Genomic DNA, 20,086 nt, shown 5'->3' on the forward strand with positions numbered 1-20,086 from the left:
TCATGCTTGTGGCTTATAGGAATAGCCTTTTCCCTGTGTTTCCTTTGATGGACTTCTTAGTCCTCTCAAGCTGCTTGGCATCACCAAGTCCAGGCCTCCAAACTCAGGTGGCACCTACAGCATCAGCAGAGGGGCACTGTGTGCTTCTACCTTCCTGGTTGAGGCTGGAGAGAAGGTAGTGTTCTACAGGGATTCCCAGTACCGATGGATGAATGTTTGGATAAGCACATTCGCATATTGTGCTCCATATATCTAAGTGTCTGTAGGAAGGGGAAGGAGAGTGCTTGCAGGAAAGGCCTGGTCCAATGTGTAGGGGAGCATAATTTGCATAATTCCATGTAGCACAATCATGCTGAATGGCCTAAAAGTACATGTTATTACACAGGATTACGTAAGAATAGTATTTATGCATTTGCATTTTTTTTAAGCCATAAATGTACCCTCGTGACAAAAATGGATGTAAGGATGCAGTTATTGATATGAAATAGCTCTAAATACAATAGAACATGAATAGCAAGTGAAGGCGTGGCTTGAGCGCCGAGGGAGATGGCGGCGTGAGCCCGAAGCTCCGTGCCTCTTCCCCACGATACTCCTGAAAACGGGGCCGGAGAGCCCGTGTGTGCCCCGGCGCCGATAGCGGACCTGATGGTGACTGGCTGGGCAGGGTCTGAGCTGCTGGCGATACTGCAGCGTCGAGATCGGCCGCCGATCGCAGCGGCCGCCGGAGCGGAGGGTGAGACAGCGGCGCGCAAGATGGCGGCCGCGACGGAGCCTTGATTGACCGAGGGCTGCACAGCGGTCCACACACCCGGAGCACACGGAAGGGGCGCGGTCGCCAGCTCGGACGTCTCCGGCGGCGATACCCCCCACAGCGGGAGAAGCTCCTTGACCCTCGACTGCGGTGCGCGGCGGCCGCGACCGCTAGAAGGGAAGGCCACCGGGTGCGCCACTGCAGGCGGAGCTACCAGGCAGCCTCCATTGCCGGGAGAGCGGGGAGACGGACTGCGACCCAGCCCTGGGCACCGGACTTGTCGGCGGGTGAGCGGGGGCAGCCCTGAGTAGTGGACCACGGGGGACGGGACGCAGTGCAACACATCCCGGCCCCCCCCCCCTTTTTAGCCCCCCGCCGCGAAGGCTTGAGTTGTGTATGGGGACATAGCGGAGACGCCCGCAGACCAGCGGAGGACCTCTGGCAGCGCCAAACTCCCGGTAGCGCGACAAACCTGAATCGCTAGCCCAGGAGAGGGAGGACAGTCTACCACAGACCCCAGGAGGCGAGCTGCACGGCGGGCGCTGTTTCTGGAGTGCGGTAACTGCGCAGCGAGATCCCGTAGCGCACAGGAGCCGGCCACGTGGCTGAGGCCCGAGGGAAGCAAGCACTCGAAAAGGACGTGGGAGGCGAGACCGGCTACAATGGGGAAGCCAAGAGCCAAGGCGGAGGAGGCGGCGACGTCTGATGTGGCGGAGGGGGGCCCCGCTGAGCAGACGGACCTGCAGCGATTGCAGGATCGGATATTGGACGCCATAACGGCCACTCGAGACGCGCTCCACAACGACATAGCGCAGGTGGCGTCGGGGCTGGGCTTGCTCCGGGCGGACCATGACAAACTAAAGGACAGGGTCACGGAGGCTGAAACGGCGATCAAAGACCTGGCGCCAGCTCACAAGGTGATGGAGATCAAGCTGACGGAGGCCCTAGACCGCATACGCACCCTGGAAAGGCGAGCGGAGGACGCAGAAAACAGAAGCCGGCGCAGCAATGTGCGGGTCGTCGGCGTACCGGAGACGGAGGAGACGAGGGACATGGTTGCCTACATGGAGGAATGGCTAAAAGCAGTGGTGGCGCCGGAGGGGCTCTCGCCATTCTTCACTCTAGAGCGTGCACATAGGGTCCCCTCAGGACCTCCCAAGCCCGGACTCCCGCCCAGGCCGATCATAGCCAAGGTGCTCCACCACAAGGACAGAGATCTGCTCCTACGGAAAGCTCGAGAGGATGGCCCTTTCCAGATTGCAAATAGTAGGGTCACACTTTTCCCAGATTTCACCTTCGAAACGCAGAAGCAGCGGGCCTCCTTCCTTACAATCAAAAGGGAGATGCGGACTGAAGGAATTGCCTACTCCTTGCTTTTCCCGGCCAGACTACGAGTGGTGGTTGACGACAAGGCGATCTTCTTTAACACGTCAGCGGAAGCCTGGGACTGGTGGGAGACATACAAGGCTGGGACTGACGGCGCCAAAGTACGAGAGGAGCGGGAGAAGGAGCGGGAGCGGGAGCCAGCACGGCTGCGGAAATCGAAGAGGCTGTGGAAACGAGGACGGGGGAAGCTGGGACCGACGGCCTCCCAGACTGAGGCAGAGCGGCAGGCAGCGCTGTTGGAAGCGGGGAAGCTGGGATGAGCGGAGGCCCCTGGATCTAGGGGGGCCACGGACTCGGACACTCATGTCTCGGCCTCAGGCTCGGAGTCGGACCTCTCCGGGATTCATCGGACAGAAGGGCCGCTGGTGACACCGCAAACGTCGGATGAGATCCTGAATATTTGAACTGCTGGCGGAGGACAATGGGTAATGTTTAGATGGCTAGGAGGGGGACCCGTGCCTCAGCACGTAGCGGGGGTCGGGGCGCACCGGGGTGCTCAGTACAGGGAGACCATGGGTACTTGGGGAGGGAGCGAGGAGCTGGGCAGCGCAGCCCCCCACTGGCCGTGGCCACACTCCGTAGGCCCTTAAGGCACCCACAGCTACGGCTGTGTAGTAGAGACCTGGGTCAATCAGGTATGGGAGTTTGGATGGGGACTGATATCTCGATATTGGGGCCTGTTCTGGGGGAGGGGGGGGGCTCCACAGTTGGGGATTGTTTACTCTTTTTGAAGTTATTGACCCTGGGTTTACCATGGGTAGGACTGTTAAGTAGCTATGTTTTGTTCAGGGGGGGCACCACCACCGTCGAAGGGCAGGAACTGGAGGGAGTGTTTCGACCGGATCACTGGGACAATGGCTAATGTGAACAGACTGAACTGTATTACCTGGAATGTGCGGGGCCTACACTCTATGCAGCGCAGACATAAAGTACATGCCTATTTAGTGCGGAGGGGGGTACATATTGCAATGTTACAGGAGACGCATCTTACACGACAGGAGGGGGCCGCACTACAGAGGAGATGGCGGGGACAGGTTTTTCACACCAGCTACTCGGCCTATGCGAGGGGAGTACTCATATGGATTAGGGCAGGCACACCTTTCCAGCTCACGCGCCAATGGGTGGACCAGGAAGGGAGGTATGTGGTGGTAGAGGGGAAGCTAGAAGGTAAAGATGTTGTGTTAGCTAGTATATATGCCCCGAACACGGACCAGTTGGCTTTCCTCGCGACACTATCAGGGACGCTGGCTCACTCCCTGGCGGGCCCGGTCCTGCTGGGGGGCGACTTTAATTCCATTGCAGACCCCTCGTTGGATAGGTCCCACCCCCCCTTACACGATTCCCCAGTACATAGGCTGTCTAGGGGTAGGAGGGAATGGCAGGAGAGCTGGGAACTTACGGATGTATGGAGAGGACAACACCCGACAGACCGGGATTACTCATTTTTCTCCGGACTGCATGATTTGCATGTCCGATTAGACGCGATACTCTGCTCCCGGGGGGTGCTGCCGTACGTCACTGGATCGGAGTACCTGTCGAGAACGATCTCAGACCACAATCCACTCCTAATCCGGCTAGCGTGGGTAGCGGAAAAACCCAGGGTCCCGATCTGGAAACTACGGCCTGAGACCCTAGAAGACCCCCTATTCGGGGCGGCCCTGGCGGAGGGGGTGGCCTTATACTTCGCGGAGAATGAAGGGACGGCGACCTCTAGGGCGACGGAATGGGACGCCTTTAAGGTAGTGGTGAGGGGTATCTGTATCAAGGATTATGTAGGCGTAAGGAAGGTGTTGCTGGGCGATTTGGCTAAGGCGGATGCCAAGCTGAGGGAAGCGGAGAGGGAGAGGCCCGGACACCCAGAACTCCAGGAGACACTAGGCTCGGCTAGGGAGGCGGTAGCCATTGAAGTGGAGAGGCTCAGAGCCTTTGACTACAAGCGATATATGCTGCGTTCCCATGTGGACGGTGACAAGGCGGGCACCCTCCTGGCGTGGCTTTCGAACCCCACTAGACGATGCGCTCCCATACTCCAACTGAGGGATGCATCGGGCGTGGTGCAACACACCCAGCTGGGAATAGTCGACGGCTTCCAGAAATACTACGAGGGTCTGTACAGGAGTACCCCGGGAGACCGGACGGGGCTGGCGGAACCCTTCTTGACTGGTCTACCCCTCCAACGGCTGGAGGCAAAGCAGGCGAAGGACCTGGGATCGGACATTGAACTGGGGGAGATCAGGTCGGCAGTACGGCGCATGGCACGGAACAAATCGCCGGGAATAGACGGGCTCCCCATAGAGTTCTATGGTAAATATTTGGATGTTCTGGCGCCGCGACTCCTGACCGTTTACAAAGAGGCCAAGGCGGCGGGCCGACTACCGCAATCAATGCGGGAGGCATTAGTGGTTCCGCTACTGAAGCCTGGTAGGGAGAGTAGTGATCCCGCGTCCTATTGACCACTCTCTATGCTCACCGCAGATTATAAGATCCTGAGCTCCATTCTAGCGGCGAGGCTCCTTCCTCACATGAAGGGGCTTGTGCACGAAGACCAGAACGGTTTTATACCGACGCGCAACACCACAATGAACATCAGAAGGCTTGTCCGCCTCATGGACGGCGGGGCTGGGACGGAACTGGTCCTCTCGGTCGACATTGAAAAGGCTTTCGACAGTCTAGAGTGGGACTACCTCTATGCGGTAATGGAGCGATTTGGGCTGGGTGCTGGCTATATTCATTGGACGAAGGTCCTCTATGCGGAGGCGATAGCAAGGGTGAGGGTGGGATCGACGGTGTCCCTCCGCTACCCGGTTGAACGAGGCACTCGACAGGGCTGCTCCCTGTCGCCGCTTCTATTTGCATTGGCTATAGAACCACTGGCGGCTGAGGCCCGGACGGGGCGGCACTTCCATGGAGTGCGGGCCCGGGACGGGCAACATTTCATCTCGCTCTATGCCGATGATTTACTGCTCTTCCTCCACGATGGTGTTGAGGACTTGCAAGGAGCGGAAGCACTGCTGGAGAGCTTCGGAGAGATATCGGGCCTGAGGGTTAACTGGCCCAAGACGAGTTTGTTCCCACTCCTGGAGGGCGCCGCCCAACCACAACACCAGTCGGAAGCGACCTGGGAACCTACCTGTATTAAGTACCTGGGGGTCCATATCTACCATAAGACGGATGACTTGCTTGAGGGCAACCTGGGGCGATGTGTACGAGGACTGAAGGGCTGCATGGCCTTCTGGGCCACGTTGCCGCTCTCGTGGCAGGCCGGATCTCCCTGCTGAAGATGGTTGCCCTGCCGAGATTACTGTATTACTTCCGGACGCTCCCAATCTGGCTGCCTGGCTCCTTCTTCAGGCTGCTTAAATCGCTGATTACGTCGTTCATATGGGGAGCGGGACGGTGCAGAGTGGCGCTGGCCACGCTTTCTCGCCCGAAAGATGAGGGGGGTCTGGCGGTGCCGGACTTTGAACTTTACTTTCTAGCGGCCCAACTGCAGGTTTTCACGCAAGAGGTAGCGAGAGTGTTTCGAGGCCCGGAGGACGAACGCTTGCGGGGGACGCCCAGACACGTCCTGGCGTATATTACCCTTCAACAGCGGCTGGACGGTCGGTATTTGTCGCTGGAACAACGCACGTACCGCCAATGCTGGGACCGGGCACAGAGGAGGGCGGGAATCCGGCGCCCGTATGCACCAGAGATTCCCCTGGGCATGCTAACAGCCTTGCCGCATGGCGGCGACTGGTCGCATCTACAAGAGTGGGAAGAAGCGGGAGTACAGGTGGTAGGGGACCTCTATGAAAATGGAGTGCTGCTCCCGTTCCAAGAGTTAATGGAGCGCTTCGATATCCCGAGAGGGGGATTTTTGCTTCATGCGGCAGTATCCAGAGCAGTGCAGGCCCACTGGGCTATGGGACTTGAGGAACCTAAGACGGCGGCGGCGTGCCAATACGCTATGATGGCGGCGGGCACGGTCAAGGCGGTAACGTGCCTTTACAACCGGATGATTAGAGAGAATATCCCTCCTCTTCTATCCCTGAAAGCCAAGTGGGAGGTGGACCTGGGTAAGGATATACCTGACACAACGTGGGCACAGCTTATCCGTAGGGCTCGCAACAGCACGAGAAACGCTAGATTTCAACTAATCCACTATTATGTATTGCACAGGGCGTACATGACCCCGGGAAGGATCAGGCGGTATTTTGGCGAGGTAACAGCGACCTGTCCCCGGTGCTCGGAAGAGGGGGCCGAATTAGTGCACATGCTCTGGGCATGTCCGGCTCTACGGGGTTACTGGCAGGACATTGGGGAGGTTTTGAACGAGGTGACTGAAAGGACCATAGAATACGGACCAGCGGAATGTCTCTTGCACTGGTTTCCCCACACCCCCAAAAACAAACTCACGAGCAAGTTTATTGACATGGGATTAATGGTAGCTAAGAGGGAGATCACTAGGAACTGGAAGGCAAGGGTGGGGCCAACTCCACGGAGGTGGCGGCAGGAATTTCTAAAATGGGCGACGGCTGACAGCACACACAGATACCAGCTTGCGCGCAGGACCCCTAGCCAGACAGCGGCTGACACTGCGACCTCATGGGAAGTAATGGTACAGGCACTCAGGGACAGCGAGGCTGATGAGGAGGGGGAGGCCCCCGAGGCAGATAGGGCGGAAGAAGCGAGCTGAGGCTCTAGGACCAGCAGATATGCAGGGGGACTGACACCAGATCACCAGGAATGTCCACTACAAGAGCCGTAGACGGGTGGTGGTGAGTGGGGTGGGACAAGGGGGGGAGTTCTAGGTTTTGCGCAGGGGGTGGGAGTTGGGGCTTGCGCGTAGTTGAGTAGGACTGGAAAAGTAGTCATGCACATAATCCGGACACTAACCACTCCTCGATATTGAACGTCAGGCATGGAAGAGCAGAGACATCATTGCCGCCCGACCCCCGGGTTGTGGGCATGACGGCTGTGTACTGGCCAACAAATCACACTGTATACCTGCTCATTTTTTCTGAAGCTGCTTATGTGTAAGAGCCTGTACAGGTATGACTACAATAAAAATTATTTAAAAAAAAAAAAAAATGAATAGCAAGTGAAAGCAGCCACTCTCAAGTGCTAAATGTGCACTTAGGGTAGGCTTTTCCCACAACACACCCCTGGCTTTTAGCACTACTTTTGTTGCTCAATTTATTTATTTATTTTATTTTTTAAATTTGTACGGCGCGACAGCTACCCAAAAAGGGTTTCCCGGCGCTGAGACACAGCATAAAGATGGCAGGAGATTACTGGTTATTCTGGTTATTGTTCGAATAGCCAACTCTTAACGTGCCTTCTAAACCTAATATGGTTTTCCTCCTTTCAAATGTAGGGAGGGAGTGCGTTCCAGAGGGATGGTCCAAGGTGGGCGAAAGATCTGCCTCCCATTCTTGCCAGTTTGAATCTTGGTACGCAGAAGTTGGCAGCTGATTGCGAGCGAAGGTTTCGCTTGGGAGTGTAAGGATGAGCCAAAGCTAAAAGGTATTTGGGTGCAATACCTGCTTTGATTCTGAACATGTAGTTCAGGGCTTTGAAACGGATTCTGCTTTCTACCCTGAGCCAGTGGAGTTCACAACGGTAGCTCAAGACTCCGGAATTTTTGGGGATTCTGCACAGTAGTCGAACAGCTGCGTTCTGGACAAGTTGCAATCGACTGACTACCGCTTTGTTAGAACCAAGGTACAGAATGTTGCCGTAGTCAAGCCGTGATGTTATGAGGGCATTGACTATGGTTCTTTGAGTGGAGGAGGCCAGCATTCAAAGGATTTTCCTCAGCCATTTGATAATGGTAAGGCATAGGCCGACAACTTTGCTGGCCTGTTGGTTCATGGAGAGGGAGCTATCCATGATGACTCCCAGATTACGTACTTGAGTAACTGGGGTGGGAAAATTACCCATCTGGTTTGGCCAGTGTGAAGGGTTCCAAAGATCTCGTCGTTTCCCTAGAAGAAGAATCTCTGTTTTGTCTCTGTTAAGCTTTAATTGATTTCTTGTCATCCAATTAAGGTTGTTTTGAAGCCCTAATTTGAGGAGAGATGGAGATGATGGACAAGATTCAGATAGGGAGAAAATAATTTGGGAATCGTCTGCGTAGGTCATGAGGGTAAGTCCAGATCTTTCCGCTAGGGGCCTGAGGTAAAGGTTAAAAAACAGGGGGCTCAAAATAGATCCCTGTGGCACTCCGTGAGGGGCTTTGAAGGTGGCGGAGCAGGCCAAGGAGGATGTTATTTGGAATGTCCGTTGCATCAAGAAGGACCGAATCCATTCGAGCGCTTTCCCACGGACACCGTTCCTGTATAACGCCTTAATGAGTGTTTCGTGGGATATGGTGTCAAAGGCCGCGCTCAGGTCTAAAAGCACGAGCGCGACCGTTTGACCTTTATCAAGGAGATTCCGGATGTGTTCCATAACTCCTAGAAGGGTGGTTTCTGTCGAGAAACCAGCCCGAAAACCCGATTGCGAAGGGTGCAGGAGCGAGTTGTTTTCAGCAAAGGTAGATAAGACTGTGTGGACGTGTCTCTCTAAGCATTTAAAGAAAGCAGGGAGCAGAGATATGGGTCTATAGTTTGCTGGGGTTTCCGGATTTGCTGTGGGCTTTTTTAGCAATGGCGTTATCATGGCGTGTTTCCAGAGGGCCGGAACTGTGGAAAGTTCTAACGAGGAATTAAGCGTATCCACGATAATTTCCAGGGAGCGATCGTCCAGTTGTTTAATTACTTTAATTGGAATCGGGTCCCTGGGAGAGCCGGATTTGATGGTCTTAAAAATGGTCTTCAGTATGTTAACTGTGATGGGAGGCCAGGATTCCAAGGTATTTTCGCTGGAGGGAGCATATTCCGAGTCAGCAAAAGGGGATGGTTCATTGTTGTTGGTTTGAATGTCCCTGATGATTTTCTCGATTTTTTCGGTAAAGAAACAGGCTAGATCTTGGCATTGTTGAGTATTTAGAGGGGGAGCTGTGGCTGTGGTTTGTGCTCCCGCAAGTTCTTTAACCTTATTAAACAGAGTTTTCGGCTTATTGGTTGCTTCCATGATGGTGTTTCAAACAAACAAGGCTCGCGCTTTCGCGCAAGCAGTGTGGTATAAATTTCTGGCTTCATGGTAGGTCTTTTTTACATCAGGGGCGTAGTCTTTACGCCATTGACGCTCAAGTGCCTTACATTTCGATTTTTCAATTTTCAAAAGGTCAGTAAACCATGGGGCAGGGTGACAGTGTCTGTTTCCTTTGATATGAGGGGTGGGTAAACAGTGATCAGCGGCGTCACTAAGCCATTTTTGAGTAGCTACTGCTAAGCTGTCCATGTTGTGACCGTTTCTAGGAGGGTTTTCATGGAGCTGAGTTAAGTTTTGCCATGTCCAGTAATTTCCAGTTTTTCCTGGACGTAGCTAGAAAAACAGATTGCATAGTGGTGGTAGGTGGGAGATTGATACTGAATTTTACTAAATGGTGGTCAGACCAACAAATGGGGGTGGTGTCATGCCATTTTAGCCCATTGATATTAGAAATGATGGGGTCAAGCAGATGGCCCGCTTTATGTGTAGGTCCAGAGTTGACTAAGGTCAGGTTAAGGGCCGTCAGATCATCTAACAAGTTAGAGCAAAAGGGGTAGAAGGGTCGTCAAGATGTAAGTTGAGATCACCAATAAGTGAGAAGTTTTTGGAGGCTATGTAGTTCGGAGTGATATGATTGGCTAGATTTGACGCCCATTGGGATGAATTGCCAGGGGGCCGGTATATCAATAGGCCAGACATCGTGAAGTTCGGGTTCAAAGATATTTTAAAAAAGCCTTCTTCGCAGTCAGGGATGTCGACTGGTTTTAACGTACATTTCAAATCTCTATTAAAGATGATTGCAATTCCACCACCTAGTTGTTTATTTCTATCTATCCTAGTAATTGCATAGTTGGTGGGGAGGGCAGTAGCAACGTCCGGGCCAGCACTCTTGTGTAGCCACGTTTCTGTCAGGAAGAGGACGCTAGGTTTATCTTCCAATAGGAGATTAAAGATGTCTAATTTGTGTTTCGGTAGTGAGCGGCAGTTAGTACTCTAGAACAAGTATTCTTGTGCCTCAATGTTGCAAGGCTGTTTGCGTTTCCTGTTCCTCCTCGCAGCTTCAGGATAAGGTTGGCGGATGGTAATGGTAAGGTTGCAGTTTGGGCAGGAGGTGACTCCTGTTTTGTGGAGTTCGAGCGTTGTACACCTAATGTTAGTGATCGGGCGTAGCGCTCTTAGTTGACTAGGGGATCTTACCAGCCTTTTATGAGCATAGTCTTCTGCCCCGTGCCCCGTCATGGCCCGGACGGGCACAGACGGGCTAGTCTTTGGCGTGCTGAGGTCGCGCCCGCTGCGCTCGTCCGCTGCGCTTCCGAGGAGTGAGCATTGTTATGGGGAGGAAAAGGGGGCGTGGCTAAGTGTAAGGGGCGTGGCCCAGTGTCTCGTGGGTGGTGATGGCGGCGAAGTTTTGGCCCTCCCTACAACAGCGCTGGCTCCGCTGCACAAGAGAGTGTCACCAAAAACCCAGAGACAGCTAGAATAAACTAAGCAACTAGGAGAACACAGTTTGTTGCTCAAAATGCACCCTTGCACCCTAAATGGACATAAAGATGCCTTTTGCATCAAGAAAATTATGCTAAATGAAATGGAACAAAAATAGCAGCGTGAGAAGGCACTCATTCTCACAAGAGGTGCTCTTGAAGTGGGATTTCCCCCCCACCCCCCCAAAATTACGCCAATGGGCAGAATCACATTGTTTTCAGTAATTCCATGGCAGAATGCATACACTTTGTGGGTGATACATTTCTCTCCCCTCATGAATGGTAGCACAAGATTACAAGAGGTGATGCATACGTTTTTTACCTTAAGACTGGTAGCACATGGCCAAAACAGGAAACATGGGGTCACTTCCTTTATGATTGGTAGTGACCGTTCACATTAATAATACCGGTTGTGATATTGTTGTTGTTTTACACTTGTCACAGCAGGTGACACTGGTATCTCCATTTACGCTTAATTGTGCAAAATCGCATCAGGTGACACTGGCCTTTCCATTCACGCCTGGTTGTGCATGGTCACACCAGGTGACACTGGTCTCTCCATTCACACTTAATAGTGCATGATCACATCAGGTGACACTGGTCTCTCCATTCACACTTAATTGTGCATGATCACATTGGGTGACACTGGTCTCTCCATTCACACTTAATTGTGCATGATCACATTGGGTGACACTGGTCTCTCCGTTCATGCATTGTTGTGCATGGTCATATCAGGTGACACTGGTCTCTCCATTGACGCCTGGTTGTGCATGGTCACATCAAGTGACACTTGTCTCTCCATTCAGGCTTAATTGTGCTGGTTGCATCAGGTGACATTAGTCTTTTCATTCACGCCTGGTTGTGCAAAATCACAACAGGTGACACTGGTCTTTCCATTCACGCCTGGTTGTGCATGGTTGCAGCAGGTGGCAATGGTCTCTCCATTCACACCTGGTTGTGCATGGTCGCAGCAGGTGACACCGGTTTCTCCATTCACGACTGGTTGTGCATGGTCACAACAGGTGACATTAGTCTCATCATTCATGCCTGGTTGTAGATGGTCGCATCAGGTGCCACTGACCTCATCATTCATGCCTGGTTGTACATGGTTGCCTCAGTTGGCACTAGTCTTTCCATTCATGCCTTGTTGTGCATAGCCATAGCAGGTGCCACTGGTCTCTCCCTTCATGTCTGGTTGTGCATGGATACATCAGGTGACACTGGTCTCATCATTCACAACTGGTTGTGCATGGTTACAGCAGGTGCCACTGGTCTCATCATTCACAACTGGTTCTGCATGGTCACAGCATGTGCCACTGGTCTCATCATTCACAACTGGTTGTGCATGGTCACAGCAGGTGCCACTGATCTCTTCATTCACAACTGGTTGTGCATGGTTACAGCAGGTGCCACTGGTCTCATCATTCACAACTGGTTTGGCATGGTCACAGCAGGTGCCACTGGTCTCTCCATTCATGCCTGGTTGTGCATGGTCGTCATTCACAACTGGTTGTGCATGGTTAGCAGGTGCCACTGGTCTCATCATTCACAACTGGTTGTGCATGGTTACAGCAGGTGCCACTGGTCTCATCATTCACAACTGGTTCTGCATGGCCACACCATGTGCCACTGGTCTCATCATTCACAACTGGTTGTGCATGGTCACAGCAGGTGCCACTGACCTCATCATTCACAACTGGTTGTGCATGGTCACAGCAGGTGCCACTGATCTCTTCATTCACAACTGGTTGTGCATGGTTACAGCAGGTGCCACTGGTCTCATCATTCACAACTGGTTCGGCATGGTCACAGCATGTGCCACTGGTCTCATCATTCACAACTGGTTCTGCATGGTTATAGCAGGTGCCACTGGTCTCATCATTCACAACTGGTTGTGCATGGTTACAGCAGGTGCCACTAGTCTCATCATTTACAACTGGTTGTGCATGGTTACATCAGGTGCCACTAGTCTCATCATTTACAACTGGTTGTGCATGGTCAAAGCAGGTGCCACTGGTCACTCCATTCATATCTGGTTGTGCATGGCCACATCAGGTGACATTGGCGTCTCCCTTCATGCCTGGTTCCGTATAATCACAGCTGATGACACTGGTCTCTCCATTCACCCCTGGTTGTGTATGATCACAGCTGATGACACTGGTCTCTCCATTCACCCCTGGTTGTGTATGATCACAGCTGATGACACTGGTCTCTCCATTCACGCCCGGTGAGTATGATCACAGCTGGTGACACTAGTCTCTATATTCACGCCTAGTTGTGCCTGGTGTAGCAGGTGGCACTGGCCTCCACATTTACGCCTGTTTGTGCGTTGTGACTCTGGTCTCTCCATTCATGCCTGGTGGTGCATGGCTGCATCGGGTGAATTCAGGTCTGACCTTTACTCCTGGCTGCTCAGGGTCAGATCGGATGCCCTAGAAACTACCAGGGGATAGGAAATGTTGCCCGCTGTGACACATCATAAGGCATCCATTAGATATCTCAAGAAATGAGAGCTTGTGAAGTTGCCAAAATCTTCATGAAAGACAAATGGTGAAAAGTGAAGACAATGTATGTGACGGTACTAAAGAAATAGAGAGGAACGGAGGAGATGCTGCTTGTGTGTTCGAGATAGCTGAGGAAATGAACATTAACTCAGCACTCATCGGTGCATATTTATCATTATATGAGGCAGCGCAGCGAGACACCTTGCTGTGTTGCCTGGCAGGGAAACGGCAGGAATGTGCAGTAAGGCTCACCTTCCTGCACATATACAATACCCTGAGGCATTTTCCTCTTTCCATGTGTGCTGCAGAACGCAGCACATAGAGAGAGGAACAAACAAAGAGAAATTCCTCCTCGTTGCGCCTCCCCAGGAAAGGCGTACCATTTTGGTACATTCCCAGGTTTACCAGTAATATTAAATCTGGGAATGTGTCTAAATCCGTCAGTGAATGCATGGGAACACCCACGCACCACTCATGGAACGCCTCCTTGGGGCCGAGTAACACAATGAGTGATTTGCTCTGCGTTGCGTTTCTCCAGATTGATCATGCCACTCAGGGCCAAGCAAGGTGACTTTGCGCGGCTTGATAAATCGCACTTAAGGGGTTGGGTTGTGCTTGCACCCGTTGCGTGATGCAAAAGCGACGCTTCCCATTGATAAATATGGCCCATCACATATACGTATGTTAAAATGTTTAATTGTATTAATAATGGCCATTAATATGGTATCAATCAATCAATCAATCATCGCAATTTATATAGCGCACTACTCACCCAGAGGGTCTCAAGGCGCTGGGGGAGGGGGGTCCGCTACTGCTCGAACAGCCAGGTCTTGAGTTGCTTCCTGAAGGCGAGGTGGTCCTGGGTCAGGCGGAGGTGGGTGGGAAGGGAGTTCCATGTCTTGGCGGTTGCTCTTCGGATGCGGGGGACGGCGGCGAGGGCGTGGCTGGTCGATCGAAGCTGGCGTTTGGGAGCGTAGAAGTTGAGGCGGCTGTTGAGGTATCCTGGGCCTTGGTTGTGTAGGGCTTTGTGTGCGTGGGTGAGGAGACGGAAGGTGATTCTCTTGTTGACCGGGAGCCAGTGCAGGTCTCTCAGGTGTCCGGAGATGTGGCTGCGATGGGGGATGTCCAGGATGAGTCGTGCTGAGGCGTTCTGGATCCGCTGGAGTCTCTTCTGGAGTTTGGCGGTGGTTCCGGCGTAGAGGGAGTTGCCGTAGTCCAGACGGCTGGTGACGAGGGCCTGGGTGACCATCTTCCTGGTCTCGGTGGGGATCCACCGGAAGATCTTACGTAGCATGCGCAGGATGTTGAAGCACGACGAGGAGACAGCGTTGACTTGTCTGGTCATGGAGAGGGAGGAGTCCAGGATGAAGCCCAGGTTGCGTGCGTGGTCTGTTGGTTTGGGTGTGCTGCCTAGGGCGGGGGGCCACCAGGAGTCGTCCCAAGCGGCGGATGAGGATCCCAGGATGAGGACTTCCGTCATGTAATACGAACTGTAATACGAACTGTAATACGAACTGAAACACCCTCTGCCACTCCTTTCCAGGACACACTCCCACAATCAGGAATGCACTCCAGACGTGCGAAAAGTCGCACCAATATTTCTTCCATTTAAAAGGTCTAAAAACACATCCATTAAACCATTCCCATAACTCTCCTTAACACTGTTCCTGACAATGGTTAATTTGTAAAATAATAAGTGCCGGGCTCTCATCAGGAGGCAGCGTGCACCAGCCCATTTCTCCTGTTAGCGCAGCCGAAAACAGAACCATTTACTAACCATGAAAGTGGGCAGAGAATGTCCCCCTCCCCACCCCCTTCCCCCCAGTGCCTTGAGACCCTCGCAGGTGAGTAGTGCGCTTACAATTCTCTGATTGATTGATCATTTGAATGGCCAGAGGGGCCGACTTTGGAGTTGGGGACCAGGTTTCAGTCTTGGAGTCGGCTGAACATCCTGTGATTATGGGCAAATCACGTAATCTTCCTGTCCCTAACAAAAATGAATGTGTCCTTGACTGGTGCTCATGAAAAGTGCTGGTGTTGATGATTAAGTGCTGGTACTGAGCAGCAGAAACCACAGACTCAAATTAAGCAGTAGTTCATGAACCCCTTCTATCTTGTAAACATTTACCTCCTTATCAATATTGCAGGTCCTTGTCACTGACTGCACACTTGTGCTTGTCCAACAATGGTGATAGTGTCTACTTTCTTACTGTCTTTTTACATATGTACAAAGCTCTATTTTGCTCAGACATTGTATTTCATCTGCTTTCTCATTCTTTTTCCAATTGGCACAGCAGTCTGATATTCCTCCGGAGGTCTGCGCGAGCCTTTATTAAAATTGTACAAAATGGAAAAATGGTGCGCATTTTGTGAGCCTGCAAGAATGAAACACTGAGTTAAAATCTGCCTGAATACCCATTTATGACTTACATTTTGATTTAATCTTAGGACCCCCACCTCTGTTGCCTGTGAGTGTGCCCCTATGTTCCATACTTGAGGACAGTCTTGGAATTGCTTCTGTTCAAAATGTTTCAAGTGTTGAAAGTTGCTAATGGCTCCCAATATTATTCTACTTGAGTTGTCTTGCACTGTCTTGTCAGATCCCAGAAGTGTGGCTCAATGGGTAGAGCGGCAGACCCTGATGCAGAGGTCTAGCCTGGGACCAGGGTTCAATTGCCCGCCTCGGCGGGTCTTGGGCTCAAAATTCCACGGACCTGATAATTCTCGCCTCGGTGCCTATTCTAATCATAGAGTCCCACTCTGCAACTCTGGGCAATAGCTTGTTTAATCTCCACAACGGCCCCCACAACGCTAAGAATGCCTGGCCTTCACCCTGGGGGTGCCCAGGAGTGGACGCCTCACAGGGAAAGCCAGGACGGGTTCCACAGCGGTGTTCGTACAAGCGCCTTGAGACCCTTGCGGGTGAGTAGTGCGCTATACAAGTATCAATTTACAATTTTACATTTACACAGGGGTTTCCTCCTTTTACTACCGACCAATACAAGATGTGATGCAGCGTCTCTCCCATCCAGTGCTCGAGCTGACGGAAAAGTCCCCTTCCCCTTGCGGGTGAGTAGTGCGCTATACAAGTATCAATTTACAATTTTACATTTACACAGGGGTTTCCTCCTTTTACTACCGACCAATACAAGATGTGATGCAGCGTCTCTCCCATCCAGTGCTCGAGCTGACGGAAAAGTCCCCTTCCTTCCAGTACGCACGGTGATGTTGGGGTCTCTTTCTTCCAGTACAGGGATGTGTGCTGTCACATCAGATGATACGAGGTCTCCCCCTTTCATGATTGGAGAGTGCACAAGGTGACACAGGTTTCTCTGTACAGGGCTGTTGGAAGGTGGTTTATTAGTAGATGCTGGTAGCTACCTACAGCTAGTAATATCACCACAATCACAAACAGGGTCCAGTCATGTCTCAATAAATTAATCTTTGCTCAACCCTTGCCTGGAAGATGAACAGTCAGGCTTAACTTAGGAGACAGGTGTGTAAAGCATTTAATATCACCATAACAGAAAAATAACTAAAAGACACAACGCAATAAAAATCCAGCACCAATTTATAAAATTTATAAAATTTATATTTATAGATTTAAAAAAATACAAATATTATCTTTAATCCCTTGGCCGCGGGGTAATTGCCCCGCTGTCCTGGGGGTCAGCAGGGGGGGGCAGGGGGGGGGGGGGGGGGGAACACAGTGCCCCGGTGCTCATGATGAGCTCAGCTCGTCATGAGCCACGGTGCTCGTGTGCTCATCACGAGCTGAGCTTGTCACGGCCACACCCGTTTGTGTGGAACGCTCAGCACAGCGGGGAATTAGCCCCGCATGCGAGCGTTGGAACCGTTATGACGAGCTCAGCTCGTCATGAGCACACGAGCACCGTGGTTCGTCACAAGCTCGAGCATGGGAGGGGTTAAAATAACACCAAAATGACAAGAATCCAATATACGAAATCGTAGACATGAATTTTTAAAGTTAAAAATTTAAATACAATGCGCTGTCTGGTGCCAAAAAGTGTAAAGCGCCAACCGCAGATATCTGGTTGCGCTGGACTGGGACAAAGTTAAAGTTTCAGACTGACCACGATGGAGCACAGGTCAAATATGATGAGCGCTTGGGCCTGGTCAAGTTTTTACCTTCTGACGTAGCTGCTTTTCTAGAGCTTTTTCTCCCAACCAATCGGGTCTTTGGATTTGGATTTCAAGTCGGCGATGCCGCCCTTCTGCTGTGAGTTGCTCTGGTGAACCCTGGAGGTCTTGGTCTTCGTTGTTGACAGCAAGGAGCTCGGGAGCTTTTAGCGGTACAATCCAGCGCAGTCAGGCCAAGTCACAGTTTGATATCACCGACTTGACTCTTGTCATCGATGTCAGCTTTTTCTGGAGCTTTTTCACAAAAGTTGGAAAAAAGTTCTCAAAACTTCAGATCATCATCTGAAAGGTTTCTTGAGGGTCTGAAAGGGTCCAATAGCACCAGGCAAGGGTTCAGAAGCTCTGGTTTGCCTCTTGTGGTCTGGGACTCCAACTCCCACAAGGCACCTGGTCAGTCCAGGAAAATCCAGGTAAAGCTGGTTGTCTGGAGTTGTCCTTCTTGTGGATGTTGCAGGTAGCTTCTTCTATCTGTTGCTGCTCAGGAAGAACACTTCTTATCCTTAAAGACAGGAAAAGTCCTTATTGTGCAGAGCCTTTAGAGTGCAGCTGGTGCAGTCCTCTGTTCTGCAGTCCAAGGGTCCAGCAGGGCAGCCCCTCTCCTCCACATGTTTCAGTCAGGTATCTTGGGGGCTCCTACAGATCTCACATATTTATTCCACATTCTGGGCTAGCAGGAGGGCAGGATGCCCCAAACAATGGGTTTCAAGTTGCCACCATCTGCCATGAAAATTTCCTTGGAAGTGTGGCATATTTTAGTACCAGAATGCACATTTCTCCAAAAATTAAAATGGAGAAATCTCTCTTTGAAGTACAGGTCTGGCTAACCCAAACCGCAGGTCTGGCTAACTTTTCTCTACATACCCCTTTCAGACCCTCTCCAAATCTAATTAGGGGGGCTCCAATCTGCCTGGAGATCAAGGAAGTGAGGACTGGACTGGGTCCTGTGACATCTGTGGCTCTACTTTTGAAATCCAGTTTCTCTCCTTGGCCCCCTCCCTTCCCCTGCCTTCTCCAGAAAGCAGATCTCCTTCCAGCAGTCCCAGCCCGCTTTAACACTCACTCAGGGAGGAGCTTGGCTCAGGCTGTCAGAGGCTGGCCAATCAGAAGAGGCTGCTACAGGGCAATTTTAGCTAACTTCAGGATAGTGAGTTCTAAAACTACTTTCCTGGAATAGTTATCATAAATCTGACAATGGCAAGTTGTTGGATTTATTGTAACTATTATTTTGATACTTTGATTTATGTTGCTAGCTACTTCTAAACAAAAGTTAGACATTAAAAAAAAGTTTAATTAAGCCTTCCCATGTTAGCCTATAGACCTAGCAGCACAACACTAAAAACGATATTGACAGTTTTTCCCCTTATCAGGGCATATCAAAAATATTTTACAATGTCCTTGCTTTTTATAACAAGGCCCCCTACACTTGGGCCAGACCTTAGGTGTGATCTGTATGTAATAAAAATGTAGTTTTAGACATTGGAAATGCTTTAGATTTTAAGGTCAAATTTGGGAACCGTTTTATTTTAAAACCAGCCTGCAAGGCAGGACTGGCTTTAAAATGACCCCAGACACTACAGCAGTGCACACGTAACTGCATTAAGTTCACTGCGGTCTTTAAACCTACATGTCCTACCATATACTAGGGACTTACAAGTAGGCTGTATGGGCCAATTAGCATTACCCAAATTGCTGTATACCATTTAAGGAGAGAGCACTGTCCCTGGGCCCGGTCCGTAATGACCAGTGTAAAAAAATGGGGGTGATCAGTGCAAAAAGGATGACTTTTCTACACGAGCTGCGTGCAGTCCTATCACATGTCTCCCCTTTATCATTGCTTGCATGATTCGATACAGTTCTCCCCTTTCAGGGCTGCCTGGCATGGGGGGGTCACAAAATGTAACAAAGGGCTCTCTTCATTACAAATCTGGGGACGCAAAATCAAAAATTAGGTTACACAGGGGCCTCTCCCTTTCATCCCTGGTGTGCGCATGGTCACACGATAAAAGTGGACTCTGCCTTGAACTACTAACTGCTTCCCATCTCATCAGGTGGTAAAGGCTCCTACTCTTCAGCCATTGTGCAACATATGGCCATGCCATTTTACAGAGCGACCTCTCCATTCCACTGCTGGCTGCAAATAATCTCATTGGCTGACACAAGTGTGCCCTCCCATCTTGCACTGTGGAACAGTATTGAGCATATCCTCTATTGCCTAACTCATGATCACCTCAGCTAACATGGGAGTATCACTTGCACTATGAGTCACTGCTGAACAGAGCGGTTCCCTCTAGGGTCCAATGAGGGACACATCCACTGCCATATATTGTGTAGTACTTTCATTCATGGACCAGTGCCCACTTCTTTTTAGGTAGAAGGGTGAGGGGTAGGGGTGGGTGAGCAACTGAAATCTCAGGCCAGGCTCAAGCCAGATGCTTGGTTGAGTTCGAGGTCCGTTGGAACCTCGAGCCCAAATCACGCTGAGCTTTCACAGTAGGCCGCTTGACTTAGTAGCTACAAATACCGACCAGGAAATGTGGAGAGCCTGGTACGAATCCCGGTCTCAGCTCAGTATCTTGCAAATTGCCCTGTATCGTAAGAAAAGTTTAATGTAGTCTGTGTCTGTTGTCAAACGCTAGAATGTCTGAAGGCAAGATTTGTGCTATGTGAAAATGCCAAAAATAAAATGTGGATTCTACCTGTCACCCATGCTAAAATCTCATCGT

Source organism: Lissotriton vulgaris, chromosome 5, assembly GCF_964263255.1.
Source record: "Lissotriton vulgaris chromosome 5, aLisVul1.2, whole genome shotgun sequence".
Classification (NCBI taxonomy): domain Eukaryota; kingdom Metazoa; phylum Chordata; class Amphibia; order Caudata; family Salamandridae; genus Lissotriton; species Lissotriton vulgaris.